Raw genomic sequence first — 25,080 nt, 5'->3', positions numbered from 1 at the left:
AGCATGAGAGCTGAGCAAAGGGGGAATTTCCTTATAAAATCATCAAATCTCATGAGAATTTACTCACTATCATGAGAACAGGATGGAGGAATCCAACCCCATGATTCAATTATCTCCACCTAGTCCCTCTCATGACATATGGGAATTATGGGAACTACAATTCAAGATGAGATTTGTGCAGAGATGCAGCAAAACCCTATCACTTATCAAGACTATTCTTTCAGAGATCACTTTTTCTGCTTTGTTACTGGAAGGTTCTCTGAACATGTACAGCACCAGGAACTGTGAGGAGGGAGCACAGCCTTGTCTCCTAAGTGTGAAGTCAGCTCTCTGTGCTGTAACTGACACTTGGTATTGATGATCATTCTTTCCCTCCCTCAGAAGAATTAAGAGGGGGAGGACGAAGTCTGAAAGAGAATTATTTAAATTAAGTAATTCATTTAATACAGCTTATCAAGCAACAATATTTAGAGATTAAAATGCGAATTTGTTTCTGTGGTCCATAGAAGATTCGTATTCCACAGTTTTTTACAGAAGGTTGTCATTTTTCTGAGGATTCACAATCAATATTCCTTGGTTTATACAGCCTATACATCCAGTCATCAGATATATTACTTAAAATGGTTTTAAATTTTAACTGTCTTTGACATTTTAATGTTTTAATCAGGAATTTCATTTCCCTAGATAAGATACCTTTCATTACGAAATTGTGCTTTTTCAGCTCATTTGAAGGTAGCGTTGTGTCTGAAGTTTAGGAAATTACTGAAGATAAGGATGTTAAAAATACATCAAGATACAACAGAATAGCATATAAGTTTTTTTTAAACTGAAATGACATTAAAAGAGAGTGGAAGTTTTAAAATACATCTACAAATTCTTTGACATGCCTTCCTGTAAGAGATGGAGCGTCATTCCCCTCCTGTTGAATGTTGGCTGGATATAGTGGTTTGCTTCTATCAAATAGACTATGTAGAAATGATGGTGTGTGACCTTCAATATGAGGTCATGCAAGGCCTTGCGTCTGACTCTTCACTCTCTCTGGGATCACTTGCTCTGGTGTAAGATACTAATAGATACCATGTCATCACCACACTCAAGTAATTCCATGTAGAAGTCCATGTGGACGGGAATGGACACTTCTTTTCAAAACTCACCAAGGAATTGATGCCTTCTGCTGATAGTCAGGTAATGGAACCATCCAGTAAGTGGATCCTGTAGCTACAGCTCCAGTGATATTTTTAAGATGACAGTAACCCCAGCCAATACCATGGCTTGACCCTCAGCCAGAACCATACAGCTAGGCTGCCTTCACCTTTTTGACTCATAGAAATATGAGAGAATAATGTTTGATGTTTTAAACTCCCAAGTATATGGATAATTTGTTATGCATCAATAAACAACTATTACAAATACCTTCCCTTACAGACCTGGACAAAAGATCTCATTCTTTGATGTCCAGAAATAAACATGAACTGACATGTGATAAATTCTGGAAACATTCTCAGAAACAGAACTCCTTGCTTTTGACAAACCCAATGACCCACAACCCACTCTGCCCTTTTCAGCTCACCAATATCTTTACATCAATCCACTCTCTTATGATTTCTTTCTCATCCAGATTGGCAATATTAGAATAATAAATCTAGTTCAGTTTTCCTTAGATAGGCTTAAATCAGGCAAGCTCTCATATTTCGTGGTTTTGGTTTTTCAATGAGATTCTACAACAGGGAGGTCTATTTCCAGAAATCAGATAACTAACTTTTCACTCACAAATAAGGTATTTTTTTATTTTCATACTTCTGAATATTCTTGTTCTGACCTTGAAACAGAATTTCTATGTACCTGTGGTCATTTTACAGAAATTATTTTAATGTCATATCTAAATAGGAAAAGAATGATCTGTATCTTAACATTCTATGTTTGAATCTATCAGCATATTCACCTTTTAATATAAATATTTCAGTAAAAGTTAATGGCAAATTATCTGGAGCCAGCAAACCTGCTGAGTAACTATTAAGGCAAAAACTGGGAGGCAAATAATGGCTTCCTAAAGGAGAGTCTTGAGAGTGACATAATTCTGTCAATGGTCAAATTGTCTTCTCCGAAATCCCGCTGTTATGGGCAAGGAACTCCCAAATAGAATATCCTAAGAGTAATATTAACAACCCCAGTCAAATCTACTTTCTATATTTTTTCCACCTAACTCCTCTATGTTTTTATGTTTATTTCAGAGTGGCAAAAGTTTCATAATGTATTAGGGCAGATAGTCTTAGAGGAAAAAAATAAACATATTTCTTTCTAAAAGAGATACACATTTCTTCCACTGCTTATTTCAATAATGTTATTTGGCTTGGCCAACTACTGGGTATTTCATGATTTTTTTTTCTAGGATAAGTTGTTTTAACTTCAAACTTGGTGGGTTTTTAAAAGAAAAGCTGAAAACCACATTTTACTAAAGGGCATGGGGAGGGATAGTTTGTTTCAAATATCCAAGGTGTTGGTAAAATGCTTTTAAAGAAAATAACGGTTATATTTAATTACCTTTCCAAATTTTATAATACTCCAAATGGTGTGTCAAACACAAAAATAAAATGTTTGCTCAAGTCCCATTATGTCTTCAAGCAGCATACAGCAATACTGGAATGTATTATGGTAGAATTAATAATTCAGAGCGTGACATTAGGAAAAGCTCCCTGAAAGTTGATTTGAATATTACCTCAGTATTAAACTAGAATAAGGAACAACCAGAAACCCAAGTTTAAAGGTATAGTGACATATAAAAATTGCTAAAATGAGGTATTGTGGCAATGTCAAATTAAGATTAACAACTTTGCCGTCACCGGAATCACCCTTGACACCTAAGTCTGAACTGTTTCCCTGGTGTTACCAAGTCATGACAATACCAGCTCCTGTCTTCTACTGAGAATGCACATTTCAATAGGACTGACAGCTGATCCTCAGGAATCCGAAAGGAAATCTCAAGTAGGTGTTACTTATCCACATGTGAGGCTTCCAGGAAGACCTGGGGAATTTGTAAGGCTCAATATTGCTGGAAATTCACTTAATGCACTCTGTCCTTCTCCCCAGTGTCTACACAGGAATGATTTAGGGATACAGGTTGCCATGTCTTGATTTAGAACTAAGATCTTAATCACAGTAAAACCCCGGCCTTGGCAGACCTTTCCTGCTATCTTCACGAAGACCTCAGCCACAACAGGCACTCAGTTTCTCCCAATTCTCACAGAACCACCTCACGGTTTTTCTGAACAGCCATTCTCCTTTTGGAATTTGCATTTAGACCAATTGAAGATAAGATCTGGTGCTTTGGGGAGCAGGTGTTAAGAGACCCAACAAAAAGTAGAGCTGTCTGAGAGCTGCAAAACGGTGTGGGTTGCAGCCATCAATTTTACTGCGGTTCACTGTTTCTCTTGCTGCTGGGAGGATAGCGGGATAGCTACCCCGCTGAGCAGATTTGAGTCAGAGGATGGAAAATCCACCTCATTTCCAAGCTGAGGGGTCCCACATTAAAAGACCATAAACTTAAAGTCATTTAAATAGCAGCTCCAGGGACACATTAATTTTGCCTTCTTACAAAATATCTGTTAATATAGATCTCAAATACAAGTTGCTTGTCATTTTATCATTCGACGCAACATAGAAGGTTTTTACATTTGTTTTCACGCCTCAGACATTTGTGTTGACTAACACACACACACACACACACACACACACACACCAGTTTGATTACGTGAAGAAAAAGAGCATGCCATCACTATTTATATGTGTGGAAGCCACTATCTACATATAGCTGACACTGGGAATTTGAAATCTTTGCAAAACATTTAAAGTACCGAAATGAACATTTCATCATTGCTGTTGGGGAAAAGAAACACAATTTATTGCCATATATTGACGCAAACTTGGTGAAGCTTTACATTTTCTATATTGTTGATTTTGGAACATTTCTGTCCTGGAGGAACGCCTTAGAGGAGCAAATATGAAATATAAATTGGTCTTTGAGAATTCCGCTGAGTTAGATGGCTGGATGCATGTCCACTTGTAAGTGCAGTCTTCATGGAAAGACCTGGGCTGATTCAGGGTTGACTGTTCCAGCTGCACGTCTCCTTGAGGGACCCCTTGAGAGATGAAGCTTGTGGGTGCCATACTGTGACTTTAAACTACTCGGGGGAAAAAAGGAGAGGGTGGGATTAAAAATATGTCTGGCAGCTCAAGGGTCTGGTTTGAATGCCAAGTAGCAGCTGAGACAACTGTGTTACAGCTTTACATTCCCAAAGGGAAGGAATTTTTTTTAAGATAGCCAGGTTCTTGTCTACTTCTTTTGAGAATAGATAACGCAATGCTTCTCAACAACATAATTATTTTTGAGTTTTAAAAATAATGTACAACGATGTTACATATATAAGGCAAATTAAAAGACTTAATTTGCAATCAATGTGCCTGGCTAAATGGATTAGATAAATCTGGCTACGTAATGTTCAAGTTACCAATGTGGCATCCATAGACTGCTATGATGGATAAAATATCTAGATTATTGTGTTTAATTATTATAGTACTTTGTACAGTATAGACATGAGTGTAGGCAAATTTTTACAGGATATTTCTGTGTTCTTACAATGTAAAAAGATCAGCATCATTTTATTTTAAGCAATCATATTTATCAAATTATCAAAGCTAATGATATTAAATATTTAAATAGAGAACTAGAAGCTCATTAAAATAACCAGCTGATTTACATATATGATTACATGATAGTTATAAGAAATAGAATACTGTAAAATAACTTTTATTCACTTTTTACAATTAAGAAAATTGAAGTCAGGTATAATCTTTTTTTAAAAATCAACTGCTATAGTGTTTAGAAATGTATGTGCTACCTCGAATGAAATGTTTCCAAATTTTATTTTAATTTTCAGCTGCTTTGTTGCTTTATTGTGACACAACTGATTTGTCTGTCAGATTTGAACAGTTTGCCTAGGTGGAATCTTAGTAATTTCATTGCAAAAAAAATCAAGTAGTTATTTTAACACATACTCTGCTTTCCAGCTTTGGAACAGCAGTTAGAATTTCCAACAGAGGATACTTCACTTTTGAAAACACATATCAGCTTTTTGAGGGCATCCTGCTTAGGGCTGCTTCTCATGGAAAACACTTCGATGCGATGTCTTTGGGCAAAACAGGAATTATAAGAACTTGCTACCCACGGGACCTGGGGATTGCGCCGTGAAGGATAAGTCGGCCTTCATTCATCTACTCTGGCCATCTGTCCTTGTCTTTACTTCTCTTTACATCTGCCTGTCTCTGAGGCTGTACCTCATCAGCAAGGCAGCAGCTGTTGGACTGTCTTGCTGAAGATACTGAAGCCTCAAGTCTGAAGCTTCACAGAAAAGGAAATACTAATTTGTAAACATCATCACCCTTCAATCACTTTGTGCCTGAGTCACGGGAAAACCCAAAGTGATTTGTAAACACACTACCATACAGAAATGTTCCCTATTTCACACCTTTTGTTCCATCTATAGGGAGAGCAGGCTCCAGATGCTTATGTAATTCTCGCCTTAACCCCACACGTTTTGAAAATTACACAGGGCAAGTGTGGAAAGGAAAAGCACTTGGGTAGGTATGATGCTTACCATGTGTGCCACATTTCAGGTAATTCTCATCAAGCATTAAAATATTCCAAAAATTTCAACACTTGGAGCTAAAAATGCTTCATCCATATTGGCTTCATACCGGGAAAGCCATGTGCTTTCCATTTCATGTCTTCATTCATCTGGAAAACACAGTCCAAAGGAGTTTGGTAGAAAATCCATGACTCAGGCCGGGCACAGTGGCTCACACCTGTAATCCCAGCACTTTGGAGGCCAAGGTGGGTGGATCATGAGGCCAGAAATTCGAGACCAGCCTTGCCAACATGGTGAAACCCCATCTCCACTAAAAGTACAAAACTTAGCCAGGCATGGTGGTGCACACCTGTAGTCCCAGCTACTCGGGAGGCTGAGGCAGGAGAGTTGCTTGAACCCGGGAGGTGGAGGTTGCGGTGAGCTGAGATCTGACAGTGTTCTCCAGCTTGAGCGACAGCATGATAACCCATCTCAAAAAAGAAAGAAAAGAAAACTCATGACTGAGGCACACCACGTAGTCTCTTTTTATCAAATTAACATGATCATTTAGACTCACATGACACAAGCATAGTGTTTTGCACATGATCGGTGCTTATTCAAACCTGATTTTATTATTTTATTTAATTTAGCTCAATGACAAATATCATATGGCTAATGATTGATTAACTAATCATTGTCATTCTACATCCCTCAAGAATATAGGCTCAGTGATGTTTAAACTAAAAATTCATGTTTTTTACAATAGTTGTGAAATGACAAGAAAATAAGATATTTTCTTATAAATAGTGAAGATCATCTTAAATGACTGTAGATACAATGACACAGAAATATATAATAAGAGAACATACATGCAACATAACTTCAAGATTTCCAAAACTCATCTAGTCTCATATATGTCCTCAGAAGCTCTATTCTGCACCAGAAATATCTACCATTTTTCTCTTTTCTATTATTAAATATATTGTATTTTCAGAGGATTCTTGTATAAATGGAAATACATTAAATAGTTAGGCTTCATGATTTCATCTGGAAGATTAGATATTTTTAGCTTTCTTCCATAGATTAGGAATTTGAGACACATATAACGAGTAATTTTTTATGAAAACGTGTGTAGTTTTGATAAAGTTCTAAACACATATTCTGTACATATTCTGAAATGGCATACATAAATGAGGTAGTAGAGAGCGCTCCCCTGGGCAGCCAGAGGGCAAGCTCATGAGGACATTGGGTTTCTATTAGAAGTTATTTAAAAAAAAAATTACTAAAATAAGTTTCCTGCTATGTCATTGTTATGAGTTGAATTATGTTCCTCTTCCAGTTCTTATACTGAAGCACTAACCCCTAGTACCTCAGAATGTGACTTTATTTGGAAATGGAACCTGTAAGGATGTCATTAATGAGGTAATTGAGGCCATATGCATGAACTCTAATATAACATGACTGGTATCCTTACAAAAAGAGGGGATCGGGACACAGGCGTACAGAGGGAAAGCCATGTGAAGACACAGAAGGCAAGCATCCTTCTGCAAGCCAAGCAGAGAGGCTTCAGAAGAAACGACCCTGCTGACAACTTGATCTTGGACTTCCAGCCTACAGAACTGTGAGAAAATAAATGTCTGTGTTTAAGCCACACAGTCTTTGTTATGGTAGCCCTAGCAAACTAAAATCGTCTTTTCTTTTTTTTAAACAGGTTAGTGGCAAAGAAAAGCCACTCTCTTAAGCCTACTGGCATCTTAAAAAATTAATGACTTCAAGCATAATTTACGATAGGCCAATAGAGTCAAAGAAGTAACACTAAAGACATCACAGACTTGAAGTTGAGAAGAGGAAGGGAGTGGCAAAATAGAAAGAAGGGCTCCAAGAGACAAGATCAGAAAGATTGTGAATGGGATTGTTTAAATCAGAAGAAATGAGACAAGCGAAAAACGTGTATGTAGTCACAGTGATAATACTGTGCTATAATTACAAATGACATAAAGAATATCCAATTAAATCAGATATGATGTCTTGATATTTCAAATAATGGACAGCAGGACAAGGTACACAAATTAACTTTCAAGACATGTCATTTAGGAAAAGATTTTTAAAATCTTATTTGGAGTTTTGCAGAAAGTTAATTCATTTGAAATCAGTGAGAAAATGAATTGTATCTTTTTTTTTTTTTTTTTTTTTTTTTTGAGACGTTGTTTCGCTCGTTATCCAGGCTGCAGTGCAATGGCGCGATCTCGGCTCACCGCAACCTCTGCCTCAGGCAATTCTCCTGCCTCAGCCTCGTGAGTAGCTGGGATTACAGGCACGTGCCACCATGCCCAGCTAATTTTTTGTATTTTTAGTAGAGACTGGGTTTCACCATGTTGACCAGGATGGTCTCGATCTCTTGACCTCATGATCCACCCGCCTCGGCCTCCCAAAGTGCTGGGATTACAGGCGTGAGCCACCATGCCCGGCGGTAACATATTTTCACAGCATGCAATTGCGTTATGTATTTATCCCATATCGATCATCAAATTTGGCTTTCAAAAGTGCAGTTACGAAAAGAATTAATTCAAATACATATGTGAATGTGGTCCCTAGAATACTCATACTGTATTCACTATTGATGCTACCAAATGATTTCTTAAAACAGATTTTATTTTCTTAATTTTTCTGCTACTTACTTGCCCTATTTATGTTCCTTATAACTGAAAAAAAGAAAAACCTGACAAATTGTGGCATTTCTAAATGATTTAATTTTTAATTCCATAAGCATGACAAGAGGACATGAAAATCAGCATGAAAGCCATGGTAAAAATAAATAGGAAGGGAATAAATACAACGCTGTGGGTTAATTTAAATGAAACAGTATGTGAACGATTTTTTTAAGTATGGGGAAAGTAACTTTTCTTGAAAAATTATTTTCCTAAGTATTCCTGAGCAAAAAATATATCAAAGTAGTCAGCCAATCCTAGGAGGGAAAAATTAGCATCATCTCTTTATCCCAGAGATCGTTTCTCTATCATGGCAGTTTACAACCTCTAGTAAGTGTTTTTAAGTTTTCCTACTTGGACTGAGATTATTTTTTTCTTTTGAACGTTCAATCTTCAGTACATTCTCTTGCTGAAAATTATAGTACATTAGAATGTGTATCTGGATATTTTCTATGTCACCAAAGGGTTAATTAGCTGGAATGCTTTGTGGAATATGTCACTTGGGAAAGTTAAGAAGCCATCGCAATCCAAGATAATTCGAAGAAAAAAACAGAGGGAAGAACTAGTGCTGAATGTCTTAAATAAACATTATTCTCAAACATCTATATGCCTTAGGACGTTAGTATAATGAAGCCACGTACTTAAACATTAAAAGTGATCGAGAATGATGCTGATTTTGCTGAGAAAAAATGAGGATTATGCAAAAAATCTAACTATAATAACATGATTCCAAACTTGACTGAATGTCTTGGGATTCCTGAGATAGTCTACCGCTCTTTTTAAGGGTGCCATTGCTCAAAAGCCTATCGTACACCCGGAAGTTTGTTAGATGTCTCCCAAAGATGATCTTCAACTCTCAAAACTATAATACAGATATTATTTTCTTTGGGGCTAACTGATAGATACAAGAAACATTGTCATTATTGGGAACATTGTTTATCTTTTCTTTTTTCTGGGAACCATTACTGATTTCTCACTAGACCCCTATAGAGTATGAGGGTTTCACTCTCTTTGAGAAATACTCCAGAGTTTTAAAGGCTGACTTACTTTCTATAAATAAGAAAATATAATTTTACATCCCCCTACTTGGTTCGCTATGTGGCTCTATAAAACATAAACAACGGCAGCTTGCGCCTGCAGATTTCACTGAGAGCCAGCCTCTTCGTAACAGTAAACACAGCTCAGTAAGACCTAGCCCGGAAGTCATTCTTGGTGAGTGTCTAAGTGATCCATCATGGAAATACTGAAGTTTCCCTTAAGATGATACTCTACCTAGTAAGAATTACGATTCTGATTCTCAAGTATATTTTTTAATGGGCTATTGAAGCATTTTTTTAAAAGGGCTATTGAAACTATACATGCATTCACTTTTTACTTGAAGATAGCACCTAAACAACACATTAGATTATACCCTTAGAAACTTTCCTTGAGCATTTTTACAATATATTTTGAAATTTCTCACCCAATTATTACCTTTACGATAACATTTCAGACAAGGGGAATTTGTTTGATGCAAAACATAAATTTTTCAAATTTATCTTATAAGTTGTTTGGATTAAGACACTGTTCAACCTTTTACTGAAATTCCATAATGGATTTAAAAAAGATAATCTCTCAAAGTGCCTCACAAAACTAGAGTGTGTCTGAAAACTGAGAGAGTCAGGGTCCATAAAATTGCATTGATAAACACTAAACTGATATTCTTGTAAGAAGAGATTATCAAATTTGCCTGTAGCACCTATGAAACATTTTTTATCTGCAATAAGCTTCACAGTTCCTAGGAAAATTTACGTTGTCATGGTTATTTTCACAGTTTAAATGTATTTCTCTGTATCATCATGAATATAATTTAGAATTAACCAAATGCATGTACTAAGAATACATGCAGGAATGTTATATTAATTCCCGGGAATTATTATAATGATAATAAGGGAAATAATAATAAGATGGCTTTATCTTGTTTCCATAATTTCAGGGCACTTGAAGTAACTAAACAAAGAAATGGGACCTCCAACGACAATTAGGCCATATGAAAGTCTCAAGATGACAAGTACCTCATTCTGCCTAAAGATACCAAAAAATAAGGTCATATTACTTGGCATTTTGGCATTGGCATTGCTGCATGACAAATACGTCTTACTTTTGGCCTCCCCATTAATGCTGTTAAATATGTAAACGGATAATATGTATATATGATGTATATATCAAACTGATAGATGTATACCCAAAATATGTTGATTAAATGTTAGAAGATTTGATTTATTAGAATATTGTAATATAAGTTAGTAGAATTTTACCGCATTTTGGCCTAATTACTTATTTAAAATAACCAAGTAGAACTCTCAAAATCTCTTTGCAAGTGATCAAATAAAAGAAAGTGGTTAATTTTAACAATTTATTTTCCTAATATTTGTATATCATACAGAAACTACAATTTAAAAATTCAATTTTTAGATTGAAAAAGAAAGGCACAAGTTAAATATTTCCCTTTCGATCAAAGTGCGATGAACTTGAAAGGATTTGCAAAGTGGAAACAGGTGTAGTCAACTGTTAGAGTATTTTTAAAATTGTTTGACACGTTTTAATAGTGTGATCCAAAACTGAAACTTGACATTACTCTAAGCATTGGAAGATCATAAATCACTTTAGACAGCACACCATGGTCTTAGTTCTTTCACACTGAAAGCATTTTGTAACTGTGATGGTATTATGCATTAGAAAAATAAAAATAATACAAAGTTTAAATAATAAAATTAAAATTTAACTTTTTCTCCATATGTGTTATGTATTATACATAATTCCATATTGTTTGTAAAGCTATTAAAAATACGTTTCTGTATTCGCATATGTAGATATTTTATTAAAGGCTAGACATTTTTGAGTGTCAATTTAAAGTGGACTTAATGCACATTCATGTTTTATATTTGATTTAATTGATACACAATTAAAATTGCAAAGGAAGGAATACTTCAGACAAAAAAATTTATATTAAATTTATTTTCCTAAGTAAGAAAGGACAATTTCATACAAGTGCTAAGAATTTCACTTTTTGGAATGTCGTTTTTCCAATGATTCTAATTTTTTTTTACAAAAATAATCTTATAGCAACTTTACTTATTCCCATTACCCCACAGTGATACTGTGGGCATAAAATAATGCAGGTCAGAAAGTAGCAGACAGAATTCTAGTAACTTCTCCAGCTCTCTACATTCGTGTTGTCACTCCAAGTACCTATCAAAAATTAACAATTCTGCTAAATGCTTAAGATTGTTTTATAATGCTTCATACTGGCTCAAAAACACGTACCAGCTTTCATTATAAGTAACAAGAATAAATTGGCTGAGCGTGGTGGCTCACTCCTGAAATCCCAGCACTTTGGGAGGCCGAGGCTGGCAGATCACTAGGTCAAGAGATCGAAAACATCCTGGCCAACATGGTGAAACCCCATCACTACTAAAAATACAAGAAAATTAGCCGGGCATAGTGGCACGCACCTGTAGTCCCAGCTACTCGGGAGGCTGAGGCCGGAGAAGCTCTTGAACCTGGGAGGCGGAGGTTGCAGTGAGCTGAGACTGTACCACTGTGCTTCAGCCTGGTGACAGAGCAAGACTCCATCTCAACATCATCATCATCATCATCAGCATCATAATAATAATAATAATAAATTAAACCATTTCTTTTCACCAGAAGTAGATATTTTAACATGAGCCAAAAATATTTGATCTTTAAAGAAATTTAGTTAAGCAATTAGCCTTAATTTAACCTGAACAATATATTTGATGACGTTACTCATGACATATAGGTTACATCAAATTCTCAACGAAATTTAGCAGGCTTATTATTTAATTTTATTTCTGTCAGTGTTCACTTGTTTGGGATTTTCCCCGCTCTGATTTTAAGACAGTTACTGCTGGATGTTGGTCCAATTCCCTCATTTCTTTTTAACTCCCAGGTCCACTTCAGTCAGATAAACGTATTATACTAATAATAAAATTCAGTCTTACAGCTATTTTGGACATTGAGCTATTGTTTCCTCATGCTCAATGATACTAACAATACATGCTATAATTTAATGTTTTTCTATTTTCTAAAGAATCTCTTCCTGTTAAATAATTTTTCTAGATCTGAACACATTTCATGGATTGAAGGCATCCGAACAGTCTCTAACAGGAAAATATATAACACACAATCCTTTAAAAATGCATACAATAGCAGCTGGGATTTATAACAACAAATGAAAGGAAAGATGAAGGAAATATACAAATCATAAGCTTCAAGAAACACATAAATCTTTATGAAGTCTTATCATAACTCAGGCAGAATGTTATCCTTTCAAAATCTGCCAGATCACACCAGACACTATATCCAGTTTGAAAACTCAGGTGCTTTGAAGTTGGTATCTTTGAAGTCCTCTTAGCGTTGGACTTTCGGTCACTCCTCAGCTCACAGCAATTTATGCATTAGTTCCACGTGGGCCTATTGTTTTCCTATGCCAGCTATTGTTTCTCTGTCCCTTTAATACAAAAGCACATAATTTTGTTCTCCATGATAAATAATCTGAAAAATTTGAACACCTTTGCACAAAAAAAATTAATAAATGTATGAGCAATAATAAATGACTTGGTTGATTTGCAAAGAAAAAAGAACGTTTTTCTTTCAAATTACTGTTTTATTCATTTCTTTTTTTCTTTCTTTTAAGTAATTCATAGTCTGTACTGTATTCTTCAAACCAACTCTGACTACTTGCCTTTTGTTGCTTCCAGGTAAGATTTTGGCCAGAATATGCAGACTTTCTGGTCTTCTCATATTAATTTGTTTATTCTTTTGTATGAAAATTGGTTTGAATGTCTACTAAGTGCCACTATCCTGGGTGCTAGACACCTTAGCGAACAGAATCACAGATAACTAAAAAGCTTATATTCTAGTTGGGGAAACGCATTAATAGTGAACGATTCTATAGAAAAAAAATGAAAATAGCCATGGTAAACAAGATCAGAAGGCCCGTGTTAGGGGTGGGAGGCAGCAAGAAGGGCTAGAAGGGGCAGGCAGGACTTAACACTAATTATGGTGAGGGCTAGCCTCCTTGACACGATGAGATTTAAACAAGGAGATGAGTTTAGCCGAATTGAGATGAACATTGCAGAATAGACAGAGCAGAAAACAAAAAGTAGGAACATATCTGGTAACATTCACACATCAAAGAAGCCAATGTACTAAAGCCACCTGAGCTCGTGCAAAATGGCAGGAGGAGCCAGGTGAGGGAGGGGCAAAAGCAGACCTGGAGAGGCCATGTCACACATATTTCAGAAGGATAACTCACGATCTCAGGAAAGAGATCGTGGTCACTGAGAAAACAGAAATAACAGCGGTGGCTATGTTTTAAAGATAGAGTCATCATCCTTTCCTGACGGAAGGGATATAAAATAAGAGAAACAAAAAGATAATTACTGCTCCAAAGGTTTCAGCTTAAACGACTTACAAGAATGGAAGTAAAGGGGATTTTCAGGGAGCAGGAAGGAAATAAAGGAGCAGTATAAAATATTTGAAATTTTACAAAGTTTTAAATATGCTACATTGTGGATGTCTATTACACAGTCAAATGGAGATGTTAAGTAGACAATTGAATATATGAGCTTGTGGTTTGAGAGCACAATCTGACCAAGGGCTTTAAAAATTGAGAAGTCATCAGCATTTAAATAGTATTTAAAGTTATGAGACTGGAGGAGATGACCATGGGTCTGTAACACACACACACACACACACACACACACACAATCTAAAATCAGAACTTAGAACCATGCCAATGTTTTAATGGGTCGGACAAAGCAGAGGGAACTAGCAAAGGCAACTGAGAATGAACAATCAGTAAGTTAGGAAGAAAGTCATCAAGTGCAGAGTTCTGGAAATAAAATCTTTAAATATATATAAGGAAGAGAGAGAGAACAACAATATAAGTGCTGCTGATAGGCTCAATACTTCCAGTAAATATGGTTATGTACTTTTAAAAGTTATATATGTGAAAGCGGACCTATTTTATTCTGCAAAGTGATGATCAAGCCACCAACCAGCAAAACTTTTAAAGGAAAGGGTTATCAGAAGTCATAAAATTGTTTCCAGCATTACTCTACTGTATTCTGAAGCTCTGATTTTGATAAAAGATATCATCATTCCATGTATGTGACAATATTCAAATTGGATTTCAGCAGCCAAAATTTCAGTGATACTGGTGGCTACTGAATCTGAATCTACAGTTTTTAACATCCTCCAAATGCTTTTTGCTCTTGAATGGAAGAGATTTTGGAGTAAAAACAATCCTTAGCTCATTCTTCATTCACTGAAACCTTAGAAGCTGTTCCAACTTATGTTCAATAGCATATTTATGACTGTGACTGACTCCAGAAAACTGGTTGTATTTAATCCTCTCATTATTACCTTTGGGAATAGTACACAAATACATACTTCGAATTTTTTTTTCTAATTCTGAAACTAAAAGGGTCATAACAAAACTTTGACACAGTAAAGGATGTCTGCAAATGCCAATCATTTTCCAAAGGGGTCTTTGGGGGAAGTTCCTGGTGAAAATACTTCCTAAGCGCTTTCTAAATATTAATACTGCCGCATTAAAAGAAAAAAACTAAAGGCATTCTTAGACCATTTTGAAGCATGAATTTATGTTTGGCACAAAACCTTCACTGACTCTCTCCCCATGGCCCATCCTAAACCTAAGGTGTCCGGACAAAAATCTTGCCATATCAGCAAATATTACTTAACTAGATTTTATAATAGCCCTTCTAGCTTCTACTCTGAAAGATTTATCAATTATTACGAATCACTTAGAAGACCCCATTTAAAAAGCAAAAATGTGAATTTCATCATAAATTTGGTATAACTTTTGGTAAAATAAAGATTATTTTCTAATAAAAATTATGGATATAATCAAAAAAGCAATAGTTACATTTGAATAGAAAGTAATAATATCATTTATTAAATATATGATACATTCAGACACTATAGAAAATCTTTGGTATACACATCTCAGTCAACTGTCAAATTATCCTCTTCTTTGGACACAATTATTATGCCCACTTTAAAGAAAGGCAGTAATCCTGACTACACTATGAGTCACACCTAATAGTGTAAGTGAATACTGCCCCTTGAAAAGCACTGTGATATTTGTAGCTCCAGGACATTAGTGTCAATCCTGAGCCTGACATTTCGTGTTTATATCATATTGAAAAATAATTCACTTAGCCACTTGAGCAACTTAATTTCTTCTTCTGTAGAAGTGATATTATCTTTAATTTTAAGTGCATTATTCTTGAAAAATATATAATGTAAAATTTAAAATTATAATGGCAAAATGTAAAATTCAAACACTGCTGAAGTATATAGAGTAAAATTTTAAATTCTTTATTGTGGTATTCTTTAGAACTCTCCAGAGAAATGAAACCAATAAGATGTGTGTGTAGATTTACCTTAAGGAACTGGCTCACCTGAGATTTGAACTCACCGTCAAGTCTAAAATCTGCGGGGCAGGCCAGTGGCATGGAGACCCAGGGAAGAGCTGACACTGCAGTCATGAGTCCTAAGGCAGTCCAGAGGCAGAACTTCTTCCTCTTTGAAGGACTTTGGTCTTTATTCTTAAGGTCTCCAACTGATGGATGAAGCCAGTCAGTTGGAGGGTAATCTGGATTACTCAAGGTCTACTGATTTAAATATTTACCACGTTTTAAAGATGCCTTCATAGAAACATCCAGACTTGCACTTGACCAAACTACTGGGCACCGTAGCCTAAGTGAACACATAAAATTAACCATCAGAGTCTAACTCTTGTCAACTTGGTAACTGTATACATATCCTTAAACCATCCTTAATTGCACTTGATTATTAAAATCCTCCTTTGCTGAGGTCAAAATTTAGTGAGCATTCACATGGGACACAAATATTTTTATGTTTTTCTCCCACTCAGAGAGGTATATCCACATGTCCTTTCCCCAGACCTCCTTGCCATCAACTTTCTGATGACGTCACTTCCAAGTTTCTAACCTTCCATCTGAATCACTGAACTCATGCACAGTCACATATGTGGCCTTTCTCTTCCCAAGCTAAGTGGATAACCAGGCACAGTGCTTACATTTCTGCTCGCTGGAATGCTTCTCTTCTTTATTAACCTTCGTGGATGTTACAGAAAGGGACTCAGTGCTGCATCTGTCTCCTTCCGGGTAGTGCTGAATATCATCCAGAACCGTGTGTAAACCAGGCCCCAGTGTTCTCTTCCTGTGTCAACTGATCACAGGGAACTCCCCATGAGGCCATAGGTAGAGGCTGGGAAAGAGAGGTCAGTAGAGCAGAAGTGAGGACCATGAGCTTTTGGTCCATTTCTTTATGTAGCTTACGCTTTTGAGACCAGCTTAAGGTCTCAATCTCATACATTACTTGCATATGATGATGACGTGCTGCTCTGCACGTTAACTTTAAGGCTTGGTGGGCCCAGACTGCGAAGGCAGCTTAAATTGTATAGTAACTTGATGTCCCATGTTTGAGTAATCAATCTCTACTAAGGCCCAGTAGCAAACCAAAGCTTTTTCTCAAAAAGAGAGTAGTTATTCACAGAGGATAGCAGGATTTTGTTTTAAAATCTGAAGCTTTTGCATTGTAATTCACTTACAGGGGCCTGATTAAAGCTTCAAGCAAAAGTTTTACCTGCCACTGACACTTCATGCACCAGGAACATGCTGGATAATATGGTCCAAGTGGCAGAACAACTGGCCTAGCACTCCGGATCTTTACAGAGACTTCTGTTCTGGGCCCCATTCAACAGCTGTCTGATAACTTGGTAAGTCGACTAGAGAAGCACACTCAGATGAGGAAAACATGGCCTCTAAAATCCAAAGAGGCATTGTGACTCTTTCCTGATTGTAGGAGGAGCCTGTTGCCACAATTTATTCTTCATCTTAGAAAGGATATCTTTACATATCTCATACCACTGGATCTCTAGAAATTTCACTGAGGCAGAATTCCCCTAACTTTTTGTTGGATTCATTTTTCATCCTCTGACATGCAAATATCTTACTAGTAAGTTTCGAGGAGTTACTACTCCTTACTTACTAGTTCTAATCAACATACTGTCATCACTGTAATGGACCAGTGTGATGTCTTGTGGAGAGAAAAGCAATCAAGGACCCTGAAAACTAAATTAACAAGCGAGGGATGGGAAATGGGTATACTCTGAGGTAGGACAGTAAAGGTGTATTACTGGCCTTGCCAACTGAAAGCAAGCTGCTTCTGGTGGTTTTCACTAATAGAGATGGAGAAAAAAATTAGTTTCCAAATCAATGGCTACATATCAGTTACCAGAGGATGTGTTAATTTCCTCAAGCAATCTAACTGTGTGTGGTACAGTAGCTGTAACTGGAGTCACTGTCATGTTAAGCTTGGACCAATCCACCTTCGTTCTCCAAGATCTATCGATTTCCTGTTTAGGCAAGTTTGCTGGGGATACAGTGACAGTCACCACTCCTGAACTTTTCAAGTCTCTGACGGTAGCAGTAATCTCTGTGATTTTTCTATTTTCTTCAGAAGAGGAAGTTCTAGTGGCTTTCAGTTGGCCTTTCCCGCCGTAAAAATCAACACCTTATAGGTCAAAAAAGTGATAGGTGGATTTTGCCAGTTGTTGGTTATATCTATTTCAATTATGCATTCTGAAACTAGGAAAACTGCTGCAGGATAGTTTTAAAAACTCACTGAACCCCACTGTGAAATGGACATGAGCCAAAACACAACCTCATAAACCCCCCTACTCTGATTGGTGGATCACCATGGCATTCGGTGTCTCCTAGAAATTGTGTCAGTTCAGAGCCAGTGTCCAATAATCTCTGAAAATCCTGATTATTCTCCTTTCCCTGGTACACAGTCACCCCATATGATAAAAGGCAAATGTCCCTTTTGGGAAGGGCTAGAAGAATTATTGGCAGTGTAGGTGGGTGGCCTCAAAGTTATTCCACCTCCCTTCACTTGAAGAATTGGGGCTTATAAACTGACTAAATTCAGAGAATTGATTGAGGGGCCATGGCTGTCTGTTTTTATGATTCGGGTTAAACTTTTGTTCATTTAACTGTACTGCTTACACAGAACAAGCAGGAGTTCAGTAGACTTCCAGTTTATTTCACTTCTTGGAAAGTGATCAACTAGCCAATGTCAGAGCTCTCTGAGTCAGACTATTTTCAATACTGCTTTGACTCTACTGTCCATTGTCATAACCACATCCACCTTTTTCATTTTGTTTTGTTTTGTTTTGAGACAGAGTCTCCTTCTGTCACCAGGCTGGAGTGCGGTGGTGCAATCCCGGCTTACTGCAATCCCCGCCTCCTGGATTCAAGCAGTTCTCCTGCCTCAGCTTCCCAAGTAGATGGGACTACTGATTTAGTGTTGCAGTCACACGATAATTTCTGACCTGCAAAGAAGAGTGATCAGGGGGCTCTTCAGTGGGCGGAAGTTCCTCTCACAAATTTATTTCTCATGTTTGTGGCAATAAGTATGTCCTCTGGACTCTCCCTGTGGTGAGTGAGGAGGTCTTGCATGATAAATTCACTCTTCTATTTCTGTTTCCCAAGTCTTTAAATCCCTTTTTCAACTGGATGTGAAGGCAGTCCTGGCATGTCAAATGGTGTAGGTCACCTTTTGTTCATGTTTCAGCGAATCAACTAAACAATTAGAGGCTTTTCTAACCCCCCGAGATGCAACATTCAATCAACAATCTCGCTTTAGTTTGCTTAGATTAATAAATTTGGCTTGTTTCAACTTTATGTATTTTCCACCAATATCCCACACTCTTAATATTCATTACCACACCTATTGTCCATATTTATGTCTGGATAAAATTTTAAACCATATAATTTTGTTTGGAGTGCAGCATACCTCCTCATGATCATAGTTTATATCTGTCTTTGTCCATTTCGGTTGTCGGAAGAAAATAGTTTAGATTAGGTACCTTGTAAACAGTTGAAAATTGTTTCCACAGTTCTGGAGACTGTGAAGTCCAGGATACGGGCACCTGCAGATTCAGTATCTGGTCAGGGCCTACTTGCGGCTTCATAGAACAGCATCTTCTCACTGTATCCTCACATGGTAGAGGGGAAAGGCAGGTCTGGAGCCTGTGAATAAGAGCACTAGTCTCATTCATGAAGCCACCGACCTCGTGACCGAACCACCACCCAAAGGGCCCACCTTCTACCACCATCACATTGGTGATTAATTTTACCTATTTAATTTTGGGGGAATGCAACCATTCAGACCATAGAAATACTTCATCTTGCAGGGCCTTCTGGGACTTGAGTCTAGCAGGATTCTGGAACTGTGCCTGGAGGTAAATCAGCAGTATCTTATAAGGCAACTCCCTCGTAGAAGGCCATTACAGTTCATTCAGGCAAATTAGTGTTAATCTCCTCTGTTGCTGGGGCGGGAAATCGCTACCTCTACTGGTAAAGAAGACCCAGCAGTTCACGCCAGTTACAATGGTGATCATTAAAAAATCTGGAGACAACAGATGCTGGAGAGGATGTGGAAAAATAGGAACACTTTTACACTGTTGGTGGGAGCGTAAATTAGTTCAACCATTGTGGAAGACAGTGTGGCAATTCCTCAAGGACCTAGAAATAGAAATTCCATTTGACCCAGCAATCCCATTACTGGATATATATCCAAAGGATTATAAATCGTTCTACTATAAGGACACATGCACATGAATGTTCATTGCAGCACAGTTTACAATAGCAAAGACCTGGAACCAACCCAAATGCCCATCGATGATAGACTGGACAGGGAAAATGTGGCACATATACACCATGGAATATTATGTAGCCATCAAAAATGATGAGTTTGTGTTCTTTGTAGGGACATGGATGAACCTGGAGACCATCATTCTCAGCAAACTGACACAATAACAGAAGATCAAACACCGCATGTTCTCACTCACAGGTGGGTGTTGAACAATGAGAACACATGGACACAGGGAGGGGAGCACTACACACTGGGGTCTGTTGGGGGGAATAGGGGAGGGACAGCGGGGGCTGGGGAGTTGGGGAGAGATAGCATGGGGAGAAATGCCAGATATAGGTGATGGGGAGGAAGGCAGCAAATCACACTGCCATGTGTGTACCTATGCAGCAATCTTGCATGTTCTTCACATGTACCCCCAAACCTAAAATGCAATAAAAAAGAAGACCCAGCAGAATTGAGAAGTTGAATGTCCTCATCCTCATCAGTATGACCACATTTCACTTCCTAGGGTCTTATGCCTTCCCAATCAATGCCCTGGCTTTACCAGTAGATACTTTACGAGGTTAGTAATTAAATTTGTGTTACAATTCAGTCAGTAACAGAATGAGAATCTGGGTCTGGTTTTCAGCACGTTCTCCTTGGGGACTACAGAAGATAAGGTTATCTTTCAAGGCAGGTAATAATGCCTTTCAGGTAATTCATGCAGAGCTTGAGCTGGAAATTCAACCCTTTGAGCTCATACTTTTGTGTGTCCACTTTTTCCAGCGCAATTAGGAACAACCAGCCAATTTTATTTTACTTGTTAGTTTGACAAAAATCTTCTAAGGTATGAAATACATAGTCACCCAAAAAGTTGCCTGTTGTTAGTACTTGAACAGGACTATCTAATGATGATATTTTGCATATTTCTATTAACACATCACGCCATGGCTATCAGTGTTCTCTTTCCTGCTAGAATATATAGTGCCTTTAAATGTAATTAAGTGAGAGAACTGATTCTAGAAACCCAAGAACCAATTCAAAAAACTCATTTTTAAGATTTAGTTTGTATAAAATCAATCTCAGCACTGAAATTTGTATCAGTCAGGGTTCTCCAGAGACCATCGATAAGTAGTATACAAAATCTGTGAGCAGACCAGCAGGATGGAGACCCAGGGAAGAGCTGATGTTGCATCCTTGAGTCCCAGGGAGGTTCAGGGGCAGAATTTCTTCCTCTTTAGGGGAACACTTTCTCATAAGGTCTTCAATTGATTGGATGAGGCCAACCCATATAATGGAGGGTAATTTAAGTTAGTCAGATTTTACTGATTTACGTGTCAATCACTTCTAATAAATACCTTCACAGCAACATATAGACTTGTGTTTGACAAAAAAACTGGGCCCCATAACTTAGCCAAGTCGACACATAGTGTTAATCATTGTACTATCCAATGTTTATTTTTCCTGTATTTTTTTCTTCTTACCAAGAGAACCTATACTTTGTAAAGAACAGACATAAGCCCAACTAAAACAATTATATATCTCAGCCTCTCTTCTATTTACAGCCAATGAGATTTCATTGGGAATTTCTGAGTACAAATTCCAGGAAAAATCTTTAAAACTGTGCAGAATCTATTGGCACAGAATTTTGTCATTTTGTTTTGCTCTTGTTCATGCCAGAAGTGCAGAAGCTATACATGTGGAGGGTGGGAGAAAGAAGGAGGAACTATCTTTTGAAAAAAAAAAAATGATAACATTGAGAATTAATGTCTCACAAATATGGCAGAGAAGAAAAATCGAAGGAGTGTGGGCCTCTGAGGTCAGAGTGTACCTGCTCCCAGCTGTCAATTTCTGGTCTTACTCAGTGTGAGAAAATTAAATTTTGATTTGATTAGCCTCTTTAATAAAGTATTTTAACACAGAGACAACCTACACTAGACACTCAACTATTTCGTCCACAGCCTAATCATTTATTTTTTAATATTAGTCAGACAAACTTTTTCTCTTCTTTTTGAGGAAATGCCTAATTATCTTATAATCAGGATTTTCTTATATCTAGAAATATAGCTTAGATACAAAAATGTTAATATTTTCTTTAAATGGTGGCTATAAATATGAGTTAATAAAATGCAAAAGGTTTCTTTTGCAAAGGCAAATTTTCATTTTATTAACTAATATTTACAAAAAGTCAATAACTGTTTGAAATGTCTATAAAGGGGAAAAACATTAACAACTTGTTCAAGGTCTTCTACTACACGACTGAACCAGGACTGGAGTTCAGGTTCTCTGATACTCACTTCAGTGCTACCTCAATTTGTTACACGAATTTTCTAAGAATTAAGGTTCTCAGAATTTTATATTTCTTAGGTAAATGATAACCCAATGGCTAGTTCACAAAAACAAGAGAGCAGGAGAATAAAACAGAGGAAACTATTAAGATATTAAATTATTAATATAGAATTTATATATAAGTATATCTTGGTTATACATAATTAATTATATAATTATTAATTATTTCGATAACTTAGGGAGTTAACATGAGGTGCAATTTTATTTACACTTAGAAAAGATTAACCCCATGCTAAAAATATTTCTTAAATAACTCTTTTCAAACAAAAAAAATCCTTGAAGTCATCAGGTGTTTGTATTGTGGGGGTGGGAAGGAAGATCAGGATCTCCAGAACAAATGCCGTGGGTATTTGTTGCTAAAAGTGTCCAAGTAATATCACTTTGTGTGACATATTAAACTTTGTGTGAAATTTTAAATGCCATGGGAAGATCGTTTTTTAGATCATTAGAAGTACATACAAGTTTAAAATATTAGAAGTCATTTCATCAAATTCCCTTATTCCCAGGGATTCTGGATTCCACAATATTAGAAGTTTGTCCTGGGTTCTACTTCCCCGGCTCATATCTCATAACATGCCTGAGACTGTAGCTGCCATGGAAAGCTGATGACTCTCTTAAACATGAAAATTAGGTAAGAAGGTCATGCTTGCCATAAAGAAGTCATCCTCGAGCAGAAGAGAATATAAACACCTCCCTGGAAGAAAAATGAAAAGCCATAACAAAATTCTCTCTCCACAAGAAGGTCCAGCTAAAACCAAGTCAAATTAGCAGAAATGTTTCTCTTTTTGAATTGGGCGAATGTGCCACATTCAGTACCAATCCCCGTTCAGCCCTCTGAAGTTCCGAATAAGGAAGGGCCAGGGAAGAAAGAACTGGAATGAAGAACTATACATGCAGCAACTAGAGTAAGCGTTTTAAAATAAAAGACAGTTTCGTCTGCTGCTTGAAACCCTGTCACTGGCTTCTCATTGTATCCAGAGTCAAAGCCAAAATGTTTACAATGCCCCGTGGGGTCCCACAGGATTTGCCCCCAGTTTGCACTATGTCACTGACAAATTTCTTATTAGTTACTGCTGCAAAGCAAACCACCTCAAAACTGTTTTTAAACCACGCTTTATGAGTTCTTATGAATCCAGTGGTCAGCTGTGCCGCACCTGCTGTCGGCTGGTAGGTCGGTCAGGGCTGTCTGGTCCAGGAAGGGCTCAGCTGAATGACTCAGCTCTTGTCCCACAGCCTAGAGAGGGCTTGTTTCATGGCAGAGTCAGGGTTCCAAGAGAAAGTGACTTTTACACCCTTTGAATCTTTGCTGTGATACCATTGTCCAAAGCAAGTCGCATAGCACAACCCAGAGTCAGTATTTTGGTAATCAGTACTATAAAGATTATGCAGAAAGAAAGCTTAAATTACTGTAGCCTTTAGTGAAATCAATCATTCACACTTTATACTATATTTTTACTACTTTTTTTTTTTTTTTTGCTCACCTAGCCCCAGTTATACTAACGTACAACACACCCAAACCTGGCTTAGAATCTTAACTTAGCTGTTACAACGGCTGGAAATGCTCTTCCCTGGATGTTGACTTGGTTGACTCTCATTTCCTTCCATTTTTTTTTCTGACTTTTCTTTCTTGATGGACCCTTGGCTACTCTATTCAATAAGACACACTGCAATGATTCCTCTACTTTTTCTTTCATTTTCTCATAACATACCTGAATTTCTAACTTAGAATTATGAGGTTTTTGTTTCATATATAATACTTTTTCGTTTATTAATATGTTGGTTTTGCTTTTTTTTTTTTGTCTATCTCTCTCCTCAGGAAAATATAAGCAGTGAACTTTGCTTATTGTATTTAACGATGTACCCTAAGCCTGTTAACGGACTGCAGTCTGATAGGCATCAACACGTATTTGTTAAGTAATTAACATAATCAGATTTCTGCTTCTGTAATTTAAATATAAGAAATATGAACTTTGTGTGTATATCACAAAGTACACAACAATCAGGAGCTGAGTGAAGAATAAACTATGTAATAAATAGTGATAAATTACAATAAATATAAGAACAAATAATAAAGAGCTCTGCTTAGAAACTTCGAAGTCTCTCAAAATAAATTGCTTTCGTATTGGAGACAATCACAGCAGGTGCAAGCTCAGGAGGTGGAAGCTAAAAGGAAAAGAATCATTTATCCAACCTGCTTATTCTACTAAGGAAGCTAATTAAGCCTAAAGAACTTAAGTGCACTGAAAAATGTTGAAAACTCAGCTAGTGGCAAAACTAGGATTAGAGCTAAATCTTCCAGTTACCACTATATTTTTTTCACTTTCTCAAATTGACAAAATCACCGCTCAGACAGAATTTATAACATTTAAACAAAAGTGTGAAAGAAGAAATTTCCAAAGTTACTGAGTAATTAAAAACACAGGGCTTTGAAAATTAAGTTTGGAGTTTCTAATTTCAACAAACTGAAATCCAGTAGGCTGATATATTTGTTTCTCAAAAAGAGCATGGATGGCCGTGGTTTACTTCTATGTGTCTAAAACTGTCCTAGAGGAGAGAGGTGCCTTACTGAATCTAAATTTGCAATCTTCCTGAGCTAAATTATTGGTCTTTGCCAGCGCATGGGAATTTCATTTTCAGGATCAAAA

At 36.9% G+C, this 25,080-nt stretch overlaps 1 non-coding gene across 1 annotated transcript; it reads left to right on the top strand.

Annotated features, from left to right (window-relative positions):
- Positions 1 to 208: 208 nt before the first annotated feature.
- On the top strand, positions 209 to 415 carry LOC118150032 (small nucleolar RNA U3). The gene has a single exon (XR_004737796.3). It is a non-coding gene; the product is annotated as a small nucleolar RNA U3 (small nucleolar RNA).
- The last annotated feature ends 24,665 nt before the right edge of the window (positions 416 to 25,080 follow it).

The sequence above is a fragment of the Callithrix jacchus genome, chromosome 21 (assembly GCF_049354715.1).
Source record: "Callithrix jacchus isolate 240 chromosome 21, calJac240_pri, whole genome shotgun sequence".
Lineage (NCBI taxonomy): Eukaryota > Metazoa > Chordata > Mammalia > Primates > Cebidae > Callithrix > Callithrix jacchus.
This window is presented reverse-complemented; position numbering and strand designations above follow the sequence as displayed.